Below are 17,594 nucleotides of genomic sequence, written 5' to 3' on the forward strand. Positions count from 1 at the left end.
GGTTTAAATGTAACTTACTTTATTGTGCAATTGCTGAATTAAGATAATTAAACTCTGCACAAACTTAAAAAAGATATTTTTGAAAGGGAGAGAAGGTAATTTCAGGGTAATTGTTATACTTTATTTTTGGGACCTAGAATTGCCATAATCAAGGATCAAAGCAGACAGACAGTTTTCCTTCATCTGGAAATCGGCAGACAGCACAGCTTGCATAACAAAAGATCAGAGATTAAAGACTGTGAGGCTGTGTAGCCTGTCTTCATGAGACTAAAAATTTGTTCACATATGAGGGAGTCCATCAAAGCTTCTCTAAAGGTTGTATGTGACAGGAAATACACTAATTTTACAAGCAGGGTGGTTAAACGGATTTTCCTACCTAATCAAAAGTATACGGGAAATTAGAGCCAAATCCACCCACCTGTGGGAATTCAGTGGAAACACCTCCCTTGGCATCTGGGAATAGTCCATCAAACCCAGAACCTCACTCCTGCTGATCCCACTCTGGACTCACCAGACTTAGCTGCAACTCTGCCACGGAGACTGCAGCCCTTAATTCCAAGGGGACAAGGGCTTGGCTCTCACTCCTATCTATTTGCTCTCAGTGGTGCACTGAACCTTCCTTATTATGCCAGTGCCAAATCCAGCCTACATTTTAAAGCACATCTTGTATGCAACCCATTCCAACACTGATGTGTTCCCTTTTTAAGGCTGCTGTTTTAAAAGGCTATTCAATACAGACACGTTGAGGTAGTACTCCTGCAGAACAACGCTAAGATGTAATGATCAGTACAGTCTTAATGAAGTTGCTCCTTTAGCCTCTGTGCTTTCCGTGTTTGCAATGTAGAATGTATTTATGATCACTTATCCCAGTGAAAAGAGATAGCAATTATTAGCAATATATGGACTGTTTGCCAGGATTTTCTTAACAGCTGTGTCTTTCGCTGTGATAATCTACTTCTGAGTAAAGGCTTTTGCGTTCATCTAGGTGAGTACCTTATTTTTCACTAGCTGTGTTTCAACATTAAATTCGTGCCTTCATACTTCTAAATACAGGTCTGAGTCTTGAATCAACTACACTGCTTGTGGAATGTCAGTGTAATCTCCGGGGCCTCAGATAATTTTTAAAAGGGAGAACACCTCATCTCCCTGACAGCATCTGTGTTTTTTAAGGAAATGGGACTGTCATGTTAGCAGAGAACTAGTGTGCTGTTGCCAGTCCCAGAAAATTCTTCCAGAATGTTTGTTAAGCGTTGGAATGGGCTGCCCAGGGAGGTGGTGAGGCCACTATCTTTGGAAGTGTCCAAGAAATGACTGGACATGGCACTTAGTGCTATGGTTTAGTTGACATGGTGGTATTCAGTCGAAGGTTGAACTCAGTGATCTTGGAGGTCTTCTCCAACCTTAATGATTCTATGATTGGCCACATCCAGTCCTTCATGCTTCATCATCCTCACAAATTCCCTTTCCCATCACAGCCTTGCCTAGGAAGGCCAGCTGTGTTCAGGCAAATGCCCTTGGCAGGTCCCAGCTCTTTCTGAAGGCAACTCTGATGACTTCCTACAGTGTGATGTGATACGCCTGTGCCGCTGGTCTCTTTGACTGCATGCTCACCTGCAAAGAGAAGAGCCCTTCCCACATGTGCAGAATAAATAGAGGTGTGGTAATTGTGTGATTATGTTCAAAGTAGTCAAAACCAGAGTCCCAGTGTATCTGAAGATACAACATGAGCACCCTTAGCCCAGAGTTTTGGCTCTCTGCTGATGAAGAAGCACAACTCAAACTCCTTTCATTTTATTTCTTAAAGCCAAAGGTCCACTTGCCTTAAAACACTATTGTGGCGTGATTAATTTCACCTAGAAACTTTTCTCTTTTTTTTTTTAATTCTTGCCAACTGGATGATTAGCTTTATTAAGAAACCAGGTCCAAAGCAGGCAGCTACGTTACCTTTGATCTTCCTACCTGTGCTTCAAAACAACCACGTACTTGGGCACACTTAAGTTTAGTTTTCCCTGGCGCCACTGGCTAGAGCAACTTTGGTTGAAGAAATAGCTTTAGGAAATACTGATTTAAAAAAAAAAAAAAAAAAAAGAGAAAAGATCAGTCATACTGCTCTGCTAATTACATTTGCCATATTAATGGCACAGACTGCTCATTTTCAGGCTCTGTTGGAAAGATTGCCCAGAGAGGTGTTATTGTCTCAGTACAGTGTCAGATGTCACCCTGTGGGATATTAAAGCCAAGTCAAGATTGTGTTGAAAAAAAGAAATTTTTTTTTTCTGTACAGTAACACATACAGCACTAGATTGCATTAAAAAGAAATCCCTTTGCAGAAAAAATGTTAATGTGGGCTGCCAAACAGGAGAGATTTTCCATAGTTCACTGTTAATGTAAGACCTCAGCTCTTCTGGAACATGCTGTCCTCTAATGAACAGCTCCTTAATGAGAGCAGAGAATCACAGCTAGACGAATGACAGCAAAGTTTGGAAGGTGTTGTTTCTGTTTTTCTTTCTTATTCTTTTTAATACAAGCACTAATTGGGCTTAAATAAACCTGAGAAGAACACAATAGATTTATGATATTTTTTTGTGAAGCAAAACCAGAGCTCAGGCATTCAGAGAAACAGGCTCCCCTTTTATGAAGTAATTGTGATTTAGTGTTTACTGTCTCCCTATTGAGTCTGTGGGTTGCCTTTAGAGTAGCTCTAGGTTGAATGTCAGAAGTGGAATTTACCTTTTCAGCATGTAAAATGCAGGAAACATTTATTATTTTCCTGAATAATATTTCTTCTCTGCTTCTACCTAGCTTTTTCTTTTTTTTCCTAAAACAACACCTATAAATTATCCCCAGTGGACAGGTTGCTGCATCATCAGAGAATGGTTGTTTTGGAAGAGCTTGGGAAAGTTTCTAAATATTTAGGTATCTCTTCTAGTAGTAGCAATAGCACTTTTCCAAGTTTCACTTCTGTCTTCCACTTGGAAATCAAGTTTTAGTTGATTTAAAAAGAAGTAAATTAAGTATAGAAAGTGACACCATCACACAGGCTTGGCATTGGGTTTGTTTCTTGTTTCTCGAAGAAGACCTGGGAACAGGCTCCCTTCGGGGTGTAATTTCATAGGGCTGTGACCTGGCTCCAGGATTTCAGTGGGAGCTCATTCCACCACACAGCACCAAGTGAGCAATATCATTCTGGAAGCAGCTTGTTACCAGGTTTCAACCTGACCTTTTTCAGAAGTCCTGGGAAATAAGGCTTCCTCTTGCACCTTCTGCTCATTGTTCATTGAATTGTCCTGCACACTCAGCAACTCACCTTTATGGCACACAGGAGCTGTGTGCTCAGCAGACTCAGCATGTCACTCACTCATGTCTGCACAGCTCTCACAGAAGTTCCTCCAAGAAAAGAGTCTTTCCATTGCTGATTTCACACCTGCACAGTTTATTTTTTAAGCCCTTTTCCCTGCCCTTCCCTGATACAAAAGTCTAACCATTCCTAGGATTTAGGAATGGTCTAGGGGGAAAAAAAAAACCTCAAACGGTGAAAAAGATACAAATTGCAAATAATTGCAATAGCATGGCAGCACACACCATGTACTTCAGCTCCAGTGCAGGATGGATTGTGAGCTACCCGTGGATTTGGGAGAGATGCAGGAGTTCAAACCATGCATTCATGCAGTCTAGGAGACTTCTTCTACCTTACTGTCTTCCAGCACACAATCTGGGCTGCATCAAAAGAACAAAGCAGGAAGGACATAGGTCTGTTGGAGCGAGTCCAGAGGAGGTGCTCAGAGGATTGGAGTACCCCTTCTGTGAAGATAGGCTGAGACAATTGGTGTTGTTCAGCCTGGAGAAGAAAAGGCTCTGAGGAGACCTTAGAGAAGCCTTCCAGTCCCTAAATGGGGCCTGCAGGAGAGCTGGAGAGGGACCTTTTGCAAGGGAATATAGTGACAGGACAAGGGATAATGACTTCAAGCTGAGAAAGACCATGGGTTTAGATTAGATATCAGGAAAAAATGCTTCACTGTGGGAGTGGTGAGACGCTGGCACAGGTAACTTCCACAGAAGCTGTGGATTCCCCATCCCTGGAGGTGTTCCAACCTGAGTTGAATAGGCTGTGAGCAGTCTGACTTGATGAAAGATGTCCCTGCCCATGGCAAGGAAGTTGGAACTAGGTGATCTTTAAGGTCCCTTCCAACCCACTCTTTGTTTCTATGATCACCAAAAGCCCAATGGTATTGAAAAGGTGTGTTTCAACCCTGACAGAAAATATCAACAAAAAGTCCAGAAAAGCTATTATCCTCAGAAACAAAGGTGGAGATGCAAAGGACGCAGACATGTGGTGAATCTGCATCAGCTCTTGGTTGTGCAAAGCAGAGGATGAATATAATATCGATCAATAAACTGAAACATTGACTCATTAAAAAGCAGCATCAAATTCAAGTGATTTATCCAGGAAGATAACTGATTAAAGACATTGATTGAAAAAATGTGCTCAGTGCAGATGGAGGATGAAAATTGGAGCTCCCTCCCACTATGCTCTGGTATTATTTGGCAGAAGCAATTTGAAATTTACATGGCACTGCTATAAACAACAGCAGGTGGTCAATAGAGTTGAAGAAGTGCTCTTTTGGAAATCCACACCACCAGGAACCTTTATCCCTTTAGGGGAGAAGTGAGTGCCAGGGCCCAAGGCTGCAAAACACAGTCCAGCTTATATATTGCAGGGTGATGTTGCTGGCTCCCACCCATAAAACCCAAAGATGTTGCAGGCCTCCTTGACCTATGTGGGCCACATGCTCACTAGCTTTCAAATAAAAGGACATTGCGTGGTTTACAGTATTTTCAGTATTACAAGCCTCTGTGATCCTCGGGAACACACTTATCTATCTATCTATCTATCTATCTATCTCACCCAGGTGATTTGCATCCACACGCTCAAGTGACGTTTTTTGCCACCACCCCAGTTGCACAACCACCAGCCCGAGGAGTGATTACTAACTCTAAAATGTTTTGTTTACGACAAACAATGATGCAATTACTTGCACTGATGGACAAAGCAAACAGGACACCAGCTGAACGAGTTTTGGAAGAGTTTCAACATCTGGCATGTCTTGGAAAACACTCTTGCTGTGTGGGACTCAATAAACAGCAAAACAATTCATGTTGTTCGGAAAGCCATGCAGAAGGAGCCCACCTGCAGCCCTGGAAGGTCTGAGAAAGAAGGTGATGGTGTAGCTAAGGAAGTAAGCCTTGAATGAAAAGCTGCATTTGACAAAAGAGAAGAGACAGCTATTCAAGACAGTTACCTGAGGCTGAACACAGAGAAGAAGAGCATAAGAAGACAGAAGGTGTTACAAATGTGGAATGACAGTGAAAAGTTAAAAAATCTTTCTACATTGTTATTAAAGGTATATAACTGATTCTCTTCGTGTTAGAAATAGATCTGAACATAAACTGAAGCTGGAAGATAAAGATTACGAAGGTTATTGCTGTTCATCAAGAAATGTATTAACACAAAAAGCATATAAAGTAATTAATTTCATGGGGGTTTTTTTTAAGAAGTCACTGACCCCTGAACTTGTCTTTCCTGTTTCAAGTGGAATTCAACCAGTTGCACCTGAAACTGTTTTCTTTCCCTGTTCCTACACCATCTGTGCCTCGTGATGACCCAGATGTACCTTTATTGCCATCCTACATCAGCACCCAGTAGTTTCAATGATATCTTTCCCATCTGTCTGCAACATGTGTATACATTACATTTCTTTCAGGTACATTATTACTACCCTATATTTATTCTTATGTTGTTTCAGCGGCTTATAATTAACCATTGTGTTTGCACTACCTTTTATTTCAGTACATTTCTATGGTGATAAGTGTGTATGGGATGCATTAGGGAGTTTGGTGAAAGGCATTGAAATACATTTCCCTTACTTTCTGTTGAAATAACAGTTTGCAAATACTGGCCTTGCTACTACAGGGTTCCCTTAAAGGGCATATATTGGTATTGTGAAGGGAGTGCTGTATCTTAATCCCAGCACAACACACCCTTTCCCAGCACTTTCAGTCACCTCTTCCTGGTAAACTATAATTATTCGAAATTTGTGGTTGACACTATGGGAGAAAGAAAGATCTCATGTGCTTTTCCCATCTCCTTCCCTATTTGGGCGTGAAGGGAGAAAACCGACAGCTGCAGTGATTACTTGTTTTTAAACAAATAATCTTTTATTAATGTTATAAACAGTCTGAACTGCACTGTGTAGATTTAGCAGTGGTGTATGAAATGCTGCTAGGTATCTGTATACAATACATCAGTTTGTTACTTCTGAATACACCTGAAATGCCTAATATCAGACATAGCTCTTTTATGCACTAATGTACTTCAGGGGTATTTTTGGTCGCTAAAATAGAAGGGAAAGTAAAATCCTGAAAATAGAAAGTATTATAGGATTCATATGTAAAAAAAAGAGCAAGGGTATTTTATAGAAAGCTAATAAAATAGCTGCTGTAAACCCTCAAGTTTCTATAGAAAAATCCTGGAAAATCAGCATGACTTCTTGGGTGCCTCTGTGTACTTTTGGTTTTGATAGTGTAATTAGTGTAGCCTCATATTATGGGTCAGCATTAAATTTCATCAGTAACATACAGGAATTGGAATGACAATGTTAAAGGATTTTGAAAAAAAAACCCTCAATTTGATGTTCTAACCATAAAAAATAATATTTGAATGTGCAGCAGGAAAAGTCTAATTTCAAGCCATGTTCTAAATATCTCTTCAGTGACTATACTGTGATAGGGTATTTCATGTAGTAGTTCTTTTATTTTTTTCCTAACATTTCCCTTTATTTCTGTATCAAGCCCAAGGCAAAGGTATAGGAGGGAAAAAGAGAGTGAATATTTTCTCAAAACAGCCTTTTGCTGCTGGCTTTTACATCTACAGCCAGGGTAGAATATGTATGAACAGGCCAGTGAAAATGGGTTATGGCAGGAGGAAGAGGAAGGATACGCTCCTGAATGCATTAAACCAAACATAGCTACTGTTTGGCAAAATGTGAAAAATTAGTGAAAAAATTTAAAAAAAAGAAAGAGAAAGAAAGATCTTAGGGGCTGTTTAAATAAATCTGCTCATCTAGCTGGAAAGATGGGTATCTTCATTGTGCATATGGCCAAAGAGGTGGCGGTCCCAGCTGCAGAACACAATGAGAGGCAGGTGAAAAAGCCAGAAGACATAAATGATAGGTCACATAGCAAAATACAGGGAGTCAGGAGAGCTTTAGAAACCAGGTAGACCATTATGAGGTATACGAAAGGGGGTGGCAAACCTGCTAGGAATAAAAATGATGGGCATGTGGTCATGTGTGTGAAGGACCCTTTTTGTAATTATAGCAAATTTAAAATTTTGGAATATCCTGTCAGAAGAATCTCAGAATATAATTGTAACACCCAAAGAAGAAAAATAATAGCTGGCAAACAGGATAAGTCAAGATCAGAGTTTAAAATTACCTAATTTTTAAACAAAAAAAATTCAAAAAAATTTTCTGAGCCCGAAGTGAAGCAATGATAGTTATCATTTTCAGCACTTACATGGTCAACTAAGCCTGAAAAAATGAACCTTCCAGACAAAGTACATCAGACTGTCACTTGAACAGTGGTCTAAAAAACGCAGGCTCTTTTTTTAGGAAACCTAACTGGGAACAAATATCAGAATGGCTTTATGCATTAAAGCAATGTGTTTCATGAGGGAGTGATAGATAAGCACAGAGAAAAGCGACAAGGTAAGCGTCCCTATGTAACTGGAGCCAAACAATGTCATTCTTAAGAAAACAAGTGTTATTGAATTTTCAATAGCACTTTAGGAAAGCAAGACAAGACCTTGAGAATAATTACTTTTGATAGTTTTATTCCCTAAGAAAGCAAGTAATTAAAAAAGGAAAAATAACATTGAACAGAATTTTAACTTAACTTTTTTTCTCTCTCCTTGCTAAACCAAACTCTGAAAACAAAACATGGAATAAGAAACCTTGGGTGAAACCCCAGACACAGCACTTTACACTTGTAAGGAAATCAAAGGGGAATGTCAGAAGCTTGGCTTCCCTTACACCTGGGGAAAATTTGAGCACATGTTTGGCATTTTCTAGAAAAGTGCTCTAACCATCAAGCTCAGCAACCAGGAGGGCCAACTGTGTTCAGGGGTGCATTAAGCACAGCACTGCCAGCTGGTCTAAGAAGGGGATTGCCCTGCTCTGTGCTGCGCTGGTGTGGCCTCAGCTTGAGTACTGTGCGCAGTTTTGGGCACCACAATATAAAAAAGACACTAAGCTATTAGAGAGTATCCAAAGGAGGACCACAAGGATGGTGAAGGGTCTGAAGAGGATGCCTTATGAGGAGCAACTGAGGTCACTTGGCCTGTTCAGCCTAGAGAAGAGAAGACTGAGAGTAGACCTCGTTCTGATCTTTACTATCCTCACAAGCAAAGTGGAGGGGAAGGTACCAATGTCTTCAGTCTTGTAACCAGTGACAGGACTCAAGGAAACACCAAGAAGCTGTGTCAGGGGAAGTTTAGGCTGGATGTCAGGAAAAGGTTCTTCACCCAGAGGGTATTTAAGCACTGGAACGGGCTCCCCGAGGAAGTGGTCACAGCACCAAGCCTGTCTGAACTCAAGAAGCATTTGGACAACACTCTCAGGCACATGGTGTGCTTCTTGGGGTGTCCTGTGCAAGGTCAGGAGTTGGACTTGATCCTGATGGGCCCTTCCAACTCAATATATTCTGTGATTCTATGGCTGCACGCTGATGGTTTAGGGGTAAGTAGTTGTCCCATTTTGTGTGTGACAGTGTTGACTGGTATAGGAGTGGAGCACCCCTGCGTTCATTGAGGGACTGATGGAGCATCCTCCTCCTCAAAACAGTGCCAGGGCAAGCAGCACACTGTAGGTGTCCCTCGGGGCTGAACACTCCTGAGTGATGCAGAAGGGTCTGCAAGGAATCAGACACTTTTTCCAGACTTCTGGGTGATATGAATGCAAGCAGTGTTTCTTAGGAAGAACAACATCTCTCACTCCACATCAGGTTGCTTTTGAGGTGGTGGTGAGCACATGTGAAAAGAAGACAGGAGTACCAAAGACTATTTCTATTCTAAAAATGAATTCAGATTTTCCCAGCCCTTTGGAAGAAGCACTGTAGAGGATGAAAACATGCAGAAGCACCTTGCAAAGGGAGAAAAGAGTGATCCATCACCCTAAGCAGATGATTGCCATACAACATATGAAACTAAAGCCTAGAACAGAAGGGCAGGTCTACACTGAAACAGTAAATCTTCATGTTCCTACTTATGAAAACACATGCAGCCTTAACCATTCATCTGTATTTATGACAGGGTTTGTACAAATGAATAAGTAAATAAAGTTCCCTCTGCTCTGGTAACAAGAGTCCGGTGGAGATAGGCTTTGGCATTATGCAATAAATATACTCCCTTTGGGAACAATGTCAGATATGTGGAGTATTCTGCCAGGTAGAACATAACCAAGGAGAGCTTGCCATTTCAGCTGTGCTACTTTTAAAGATAATTTGCTACGGAAGTTCTCAAAACCTTTTCACTCTCTGACTCCAGGACCGTGTGAAATAAAATCAGGAGTTTTTACTCATTACTGACTTTCCATCAGGGATAATTAACTTCTTAACCTCCCCAAGCCTGCATGCTTATATGTGTGCATGTCTTTGCTCCTCATAAGCCAGCATCCCTGATACATAGATAATTTATGAAAACAGAGTAGACGCTTTTTAATAATTAAGTAATAGATAATAGGAGGGGACTTTTTCCAACAATGTACAGTGGCTTTGAAGTAGAACACAGCACTGAAAGGTTAGTGGATGTGGATAAATTACATTTCAAAAAAGAAAACCTGAAGAAAGCTGCTACCCTTACACTTTATTATTAAGTAAATTAAAACACTAAAAAGGATCTTTTCTTTTGCAATGCGTGCACTCCATTGCAGTAACATGTGAGCAGTAGTCCTGTGGCAAAAAGCCAATTGACTGCCCTAGACTAAATCACATAGCATCAACATGGCCCATTCTCTCTAAATTACAGGGCAAACAATAACACAGGTAAAATTAGCCCCGGCTGTAATTATACAACAGAACTGTGTCGAGGACGCAGAATGATAAACGGGAAATGCAGACTGTGTTGTGTCATATCATGTAATCTCTCCTGCTGCAGAGTTGAAAAACAAAGGGGGAGTTGTGCCTTGTTTGTCTAACATGCTCTATATCACAAATTGGAAATCCTTCCTAATTAAGATATTGTTAAATTTCCTTTGTTAACAATTTTTTAACAATGTTAATTAGTGATCATTGATGACATTTTAACAATGTTAATTAGTGATCATTGTTCATCTAACAAACAATTAGGGTGATTTGCGCTGCAGTTCTCAGGCGCAGAAGTGCATCCCAGAGCCTTCCTGCCTTTTTACCCCCAGGCTGCTTGAGCTGAGGGAGGGCATCTGGGAATGCTAATGCAATACATAGCCACTCATTTAGCAGAAGCATTGCAGGGAAAATCATGTCTGGCTTATGAACGTTTAATAGTTCAAAACAGCTGTAGCTTCACAAGGGTGTTCTCATCACACAAGTGCTCCATGAGGTCACTCAGGCCATTTTTGCATTAATGTAATATAATACAATATTAGATACACACGGACGTTCATTTCCTACTGTTTCATTAATTCTCATCTAGCGGTGTGGTTGGTAGTGGCTCTCAGAGGCCTGAGATTGTAGTATCATTGAACTCCAGCCATTTTCTGGTCTAAGTGTTAGCAAAAGTAGTAGCAGCAGCAGGAGTGCCTGCTGTGACTCATGTCCCTGATGCCTCTGTGAAAACCAGGACTGAAAACACTGGAACAGCAACCACTGTCACCTTTACAATATCAGCCTTGGGAGTTGCAATATCACTTTGATTTTTACGAAACATCCCTGAGAAAGAAGAATTTTAGCATCAGGAGTTATGAAGGGCCTTGAGAAATCAGCTTGTCAGTTAGACCACAGGAGCGTAGAAATTGGACTGCATTTCCTGGCACAGACAAGCAGAGGGCTACAGGCTCTGACAGATGTCAGGCTCGATGCACGCTTCCTCTCCACGGTGGTCAAAGCGTTATCTCCCGCTAGAACCAAAAGACCTATCTCCTACCCGAGAACTTCAGCGGAAGTTGAGTTAAATGCCAGTGCAATTAAAAAGAAAAAAAACACAACAAAACAACAACCAACTTGCACTGAGGAAAATGGACAATCTGGAGGTTGAGCAATGGGGTAGTATAGAAACTTGAGAAAGTTCCTACTTTTGTCCTACTGACAGTGATAACAACACTGGGGCTATCAGAGATAGGGCCACCACACAAACACTGGCCCGTAACAGGGCTGGGGTGCTAGCAGCAGTCCCTGTTATCACTGTCTTTGTGTTTCTGCTCCAGATAAGGTTAGGCAGCCTGGGTGATAAAATATCGACATACGGTGTGTGTCAGTGCTCCCACGGTGAGTGCTGTTAGTGGACCACCAGAGTAGCCATGCATCATGGAAGACCCTCAGCATGGATTTTGCTGCTGGGGGGGTGTTACCACGCTTATCATAGCACTTAGCAAGAGGCATAGATGCACTTTTCTGTGAGCCTTGCCTCAGCAAACATGCTTGAACCCTGCTGCATTACAATTTCTTTTCTCATTTTATATTTCTTTACTGCGTGAATACCTGCTGTCCACCCAGGGCTCACTTATGTAAATTTATCCATCTTTCCTTCATATTCATAGTTTATTCCCCCTGTGAATACATGAACTGTTTGCATGTTTCTATATATAAATATTTCTGCAGCAAATGGTAGATGGAAAAGGAGTGCCAAAACTCATGCAACTTGTTCTAAAGGTCAATTGTAGATTGCTTATACAGGGTTGATGTTACAGACATGTTCTTGCATTGTCTTGCTAGTGGATAGCATTGATATGATCAGATTATAAGAGTGACCCATTAATCCCTCCTTTCCCTGATTCTTATTGACAAAATTGGAGTGTAAACTAACACTAACCTACTCAGTTCCAGCTACATTCTCATGAATATACATGTATCAGTCCATCAAATTTACATTTATAAAATGCCCTTCATTCAAGGACCTCTGAACGCAAGAAGCAATCAATATAAAAATAAAATTGTTAGGCTCGATTTGGTAAGAAAAATTTAGCTTAGGAATTTCAAAATTTGTCTACTGGCACTTGCTATGCTAGAGCTCAGTAGGATACGCCTGAGTTATGTCTTTCACCTTGCCACTTGGATTTGTGGTTTGTGTGCAAACCTAAGTGCTGATAGAAGGAAAGGATTAGTAGCACTTGCTTGGATATAGCTCTGTACCTGTTTTTGCAGCAAAGCAGCACTCTTTTGCCTCCCCATTTCCTGGGAATGGGTGTACGTATGGCTTGCAGTTACTCTAGAACAGGTAGTAGTTTAGAGAGGCCACTAAATGGCTACAGGGAAAGGCTGAGAAGCTACTTTCCTCACTTTCTGCGCAGAAATCAGATACCAACCACTTGAGAAGAAGCCAAATGTGCTATTTGTTACGATAGTAACATGTTTCCAGTTTTCAAAGTTGAGAACCCACAACTGGGAACCTAAAATCACATTTTGAAAGGAAATGCATTTAGATGCTGCAAAGCTCATCTATGACAGGTTTGGGCAAGAGTATCTGACTCTAAACACCCACATTTGGTGAGGTGAGAGAGGAAACTGATAAAGTATTGCTTGTATTTCTGGGTGCATTTTTGTCAGAGGAAAGGGAAATTTTATTACCGTTTGTATTATAGATTATGATTGTCAGACACAGATATGAAAGTTAAAATATATTTTGACTTCCATGGGGACAGATGGAAATTGTAAACTGATTTTCACCTTTAAAAAAAAATGACCAATTTCACTGTTAAGTTAGATTAACTTGTTCTGTTGTTATGACGTTGCTGTGTTCTAGATTCCAAGCAACTGCGATTTCTTTTTCCAAAACAGAAGTAGGTATCCCTAAGGGAAAGTGTAAATGTTTTGTGAAGATGATGCTGACAATATGTTAGCTGTGGGGGAGTGGGCTATAATTAGAGATCCATTTGCACCCAGTAATTTTCCGTTACTGTCTGTAAGTGACAGTAAAGTATGCTGCGTTTCCACCATCCTGTGGTTTTACACATTTACTAATTCTTTGAGTATTCACACTACTAAAGTCGGTTGTTTCTGGCATCATTATGTGACTGGTTTCTAAGCAGGATATTCCCAAGAGCCATAGCAGAAACATAGGACACTTCTGCAGTCGAGAAAGGCTAAAAATTTTCCTTCTCCTCAAAATAACTGAGTTTGCTGGCCAGAAGTTCTCAGAATGCATTACCTACACAGCACCTCTATGACCTCTGTCTTGTGTTGTAATATTAAACTAGGCTTTGCTTATGTTAGGTTAAAGCAGTAACAAAGGGCAGTAAGCAAAGGAAGAAAAAGGCTCCTCAGTATTTTGTCTGCTTCTTTCCTATTTCCATGTATTTCTTGTACACCTGCTCCTGAAAATCTGTTGGACTCCCTTGCAAGCATCCTAAGGTTTGGCAATTTCTGAGTCTGAAGAGGTTGGAGAGTAGGATGAGGGAACAGCCTTTTTTGCCCAGTGTATCTATCTCCCCTGTTTATCTGATTTTACAAAACAAAGGCGAATACCATGCATTTTTCCAGGTTAGGCTCAGGGCCAATCACACTGGGAGTGAAATTATCCAAGATCTACTGGCTGCATGTATTTTAGTGACTTTAGCTGTGTGGATGCTACAGTGGAGATGTTACACCAGCCAGTCAGTGCTGCTTAAATACCAGCAGTTGCAGACAGGCTGCTAGCTGACAGGATGAACTGAAGCTTCCCCCAAAACTTGCAGTTCCATTGGGCATGGCTATTATGCACTTTCATGCAAAACATTCAAACTAACTCAAACTGCTTTCACTAAAAACTAACAAGTCATTCAGAAAATTAATTAGAACAAAACCAAACCAAACCCAACCAACCACAAAAGACTAAAAAACCAAATTCGCCAAAACGCCAATCCCACCCAACCCAAAATGTGCTGGTGCAACTAACTTGCACATTGCAGTATTTCATGATAGATCTTATATTCTTGGTCATTCTCCAGCTGAAGCATAAAGAAAGCAAGCAGAGGAAAAAATGCAGCATTTAGATCCACATCACAGGGAGAAATGCTGATAAATGGTCTAGAAAATTCCAGTGGAAGTGTGTATTTGTTTTCTTAAGCAAGGATAGATAAATAGTGTAATATAAGAAATCTATATCAGCTATTTTCTGTTTGGACAGAGAGGTATATTTCTTTCTAAATTCAGTTTTTGAATCAGTGGAAACTGCATCTCATAACACAATCTAAAGATGTTATTCTTTGTTTTTATATTTAATGCCAGATACATAAACTCTCTGAAATATAAGAAACCAACTTGAAACACACAGTCATGTTGTCTGCTCTCCCTTGTTCTTTCTTCTCTCTTGGCTTTGAAGGCTGCTGCTTGGGAAAACATGTGGAGCATTCTTTCTGGATGAAATATTGCTATTTTCTATTGTATGAATTTACGACTGGATAATTATGTTCTAATTCCTCCCAAGTGGCCCTCTTCTGATCTTCTCTCTTAAACTCTGCTCCGTCTTACTCAACTCTACACTTTTCCACCCAGTTCCACTCTTATTTTCGTCACCAGTTTTTATTTCTTCAGCCCCCACTCCTACTTTGTTCACCCTTCCTGATCTCTTAGTGTCTATCTAGCCTTGTAGCCCTTCCTCCATGCGTGACATCTTGCCTTCACCACATCTTGTCCTGGCCTATTCTCAGCTCCCTCCCTCTCTCTCTCTCTCTGTCCTCCTATGGTCTTATTTTCTCTGCTAATTTCTTCTTTCTTCTCTGTAGTTTCTTTCTACCACTTGCATGCATGAGATGTAGCTGGAGACCACCCGCCTTATCAGGGAGGCAGGTACTTTAGGAAGGCCCTAGTTAGCTTTATGGTCCATGGGTTCCTGACACCAGCCCATAATAGGCTTTACCAAGCTAGAAAATTAATATGTAGCATGGAAATACTCAGTCCATCATGTTATTATGCAAAGTGTCATCTAGTGGGTCATCTTATCAAGAAAATTGCCCAGCACCATCACAGTTTTCTTCAGTCTTTACAGTCCTGGTCATTGCCTTGTTTCCAGACAGGAAGGATTTTCTTAAACAATAAAACTATCCATAATGAGTCTGTGCTCTAAATTATACTCAGGCATGCAATCTCTCACTCTAATTTTCAAACCTGATTGTCTAAATGAAGGCACCCAGTTCTAAATTTTAATTTTCAGACAGGCATTTAGGTACCCAAATACCCATTTTATTCTCCTAAGTGCCAATCTGAGCACTCCAATACAGCAGGTGAATGGGCACCCTCACCTAAGCTGACAAGTTAGAAACGTTCTGTCTCATTGAATGCAATTGCTGTGCTGTTCATTGTACCGTGCCACTGGCATCCTCCTCCGTGAAACTGCTGCTCCTCCAGCTGGGCTGGCTACTGGGGATGTGTCCCTGTGCAGCATCCCACTGTCCCTCGCAGGGACAAGCTCCACTGGCACGTCCCACACTGCAGGCCTTGGGGCTGTTTAGCAGGGACAGGAGGAAATGGAAGATGACTGAAAGATAACTCAGGTGCTTTGGGCTTTGCAGCAAAGTTGCCTCTGCTGGGGGAGCCGCTGGGCCCCGCAGTCTCTCGTGGGGATAAGAGATGATGCTCACAGCATCACCCAGGAGCAGCTGGACTCGGAGCCTGTAGCCTGAAGAGCTACCCCTCTGCTACGAGCACCTTCTCAGCCAATTTAATAACCTCTCTAGCACCACCCCAGCTGCTTTGCAAATAGAATTTGAAAACCCTGGCATCCCACTGCTCCAGGGCCATGGCCCCATGGAGACTCCAAATGGGATTACGAAAACGTCCATTTCTGGTGCAGGTGGACAGCAGAAGACCACGGCTGAACCCTGCGGAGCTGGGCAGGCCATGGCAGGCCTGACGTGCTCCGAAACAGCCCCGAAATGAAGCTGTGAACCACATCGGTAGCACACACAGCACACCAGCCTGCAGGGCTCTCGCCTCGGCACGTACAATGCACCGGGAGATACGCAGGCGGTTGTGCCGTGGAAGCAATCATATTCTTTGTTCCCCACTTTAATGGAAGCCTCCTCCAAAGCACCCAGCGGCTGATTTAAATCACAATACGGCGCTGACTCCGGCTCACAAAAAACAAGGAAACAGACATTTATGGCTTAAATCTGGTCTGACACCTGACCTTAACTGTGACTGCTGTGCCAGCAAACAGCAGCAATAACAAAAAAAGGCTCAATTTAAAGCCTGTTCTTGTTAACTCGGAGTGTTAGATATAACTGTGAAATTCCGGCTTTTGTGGGGTTAATTGCATAACTCTTTGCTGTGCTTTAACAAGATGTTTTGTAGCTGAATAGCTGTGATTTCCTTTGTTTCTTTCTGTGGGACGAAGGTAGTTTAAGAGGGGAAATTAGCCATTTAATTATTATGAGTGCAGGAGAAGTAAAAAGACCATATGGTTTGCTGTGGAAATTAGTCACAAGAAACTTTTTTTTTTTTTTTTAATAATATGTGATATTTTTAACAAGCAGATGTGAAGCCACAGCGTCTCCCACAAGAGCTTTGCCAGGCTTATCTATTGTACCAAGTGCTGCAGGGGGGTATTTTTAGCACAGGGGGTCGTTGCACGGAGGAAGAGGGTAAGGAGGAGGGGGTTGCAAGGCAAGCTGGAGGCACAGCTAACGGGAGGGGAAGGACAACGGGGGGCTGGCCACTGATCTCAGCACGGCTGCTGTTCCTCCCTGGGGCTTGGGCTCTCAGACCAGCACTTGCAACGATGCCGAGCCCAGACCTCTGCTGCAGGGTGTTTGCTCTTTTCCTCGCTGCTTTGAGCACCTCAGCATCTCTTCGCTGGCCTGGGCTGCTGCTCATGTCCCAGCATGTGTCCCTCAGAACTGCCCCCATGTTCCTCTACTGGCTTGCCTGCTATCCTGATTCCCCCCTCCAGTCCCTCATAGGAAGCTCTGAAGGCTTTTTTCTGTCTTTTCATGACTCGATCACTATTCTAAGCTAGTCACTAGCACAGCAGGCCTGTGGTGGCATTCCAGGAGGCACTTGCTTTCCCAAATTACAGTTTAAAAGCAGCAGTAGGAACTCCGTGAGCATTGAACAGTGCTGCTCAACAAGGCAAAATGCTGCCCGTGGGGCCAGGCGAGATGCGCACTCTGCTCCCAGCTCCCCTCGGGACTCAGCTTGGTGGGAGCAGGGAGCAGCTGCCTCTCACAGATGCACGTCTGCTCCTCCCCTGTCCTCCTGGGGGCCATTGGAAATCCCTGTGTGATATCTTTGGCACCTGTAGCTACAGCGTGTTGACCCCTGTACCTGATAACACAGATTGTATTGCGGAACTCTGGAAATTCATTCCTCGTGTGTGTTTTCTGTTTCTTAGCCAGCTTTATGTTTTGGTTTTTTTTGTTTGTTTGTTT

The sequence above is a fragment of the Empidonax traillii genome, unplaced genomic scaffold (assembly GCF_003031625.1).
Source record: "Empidonax traillii isolate 1590-97213 ecotype Southwest subspecies unplaced genomic scaffold, ASM303162v1 scaffold225:size1387458, whole genome shotgun sequence".
Taxonomy (NCBI): Eukaryota; Metazoa; Chordata; class Aves; order Passeriformes; family Tyrannidae; genus Empidonax; species Empidonax traillii.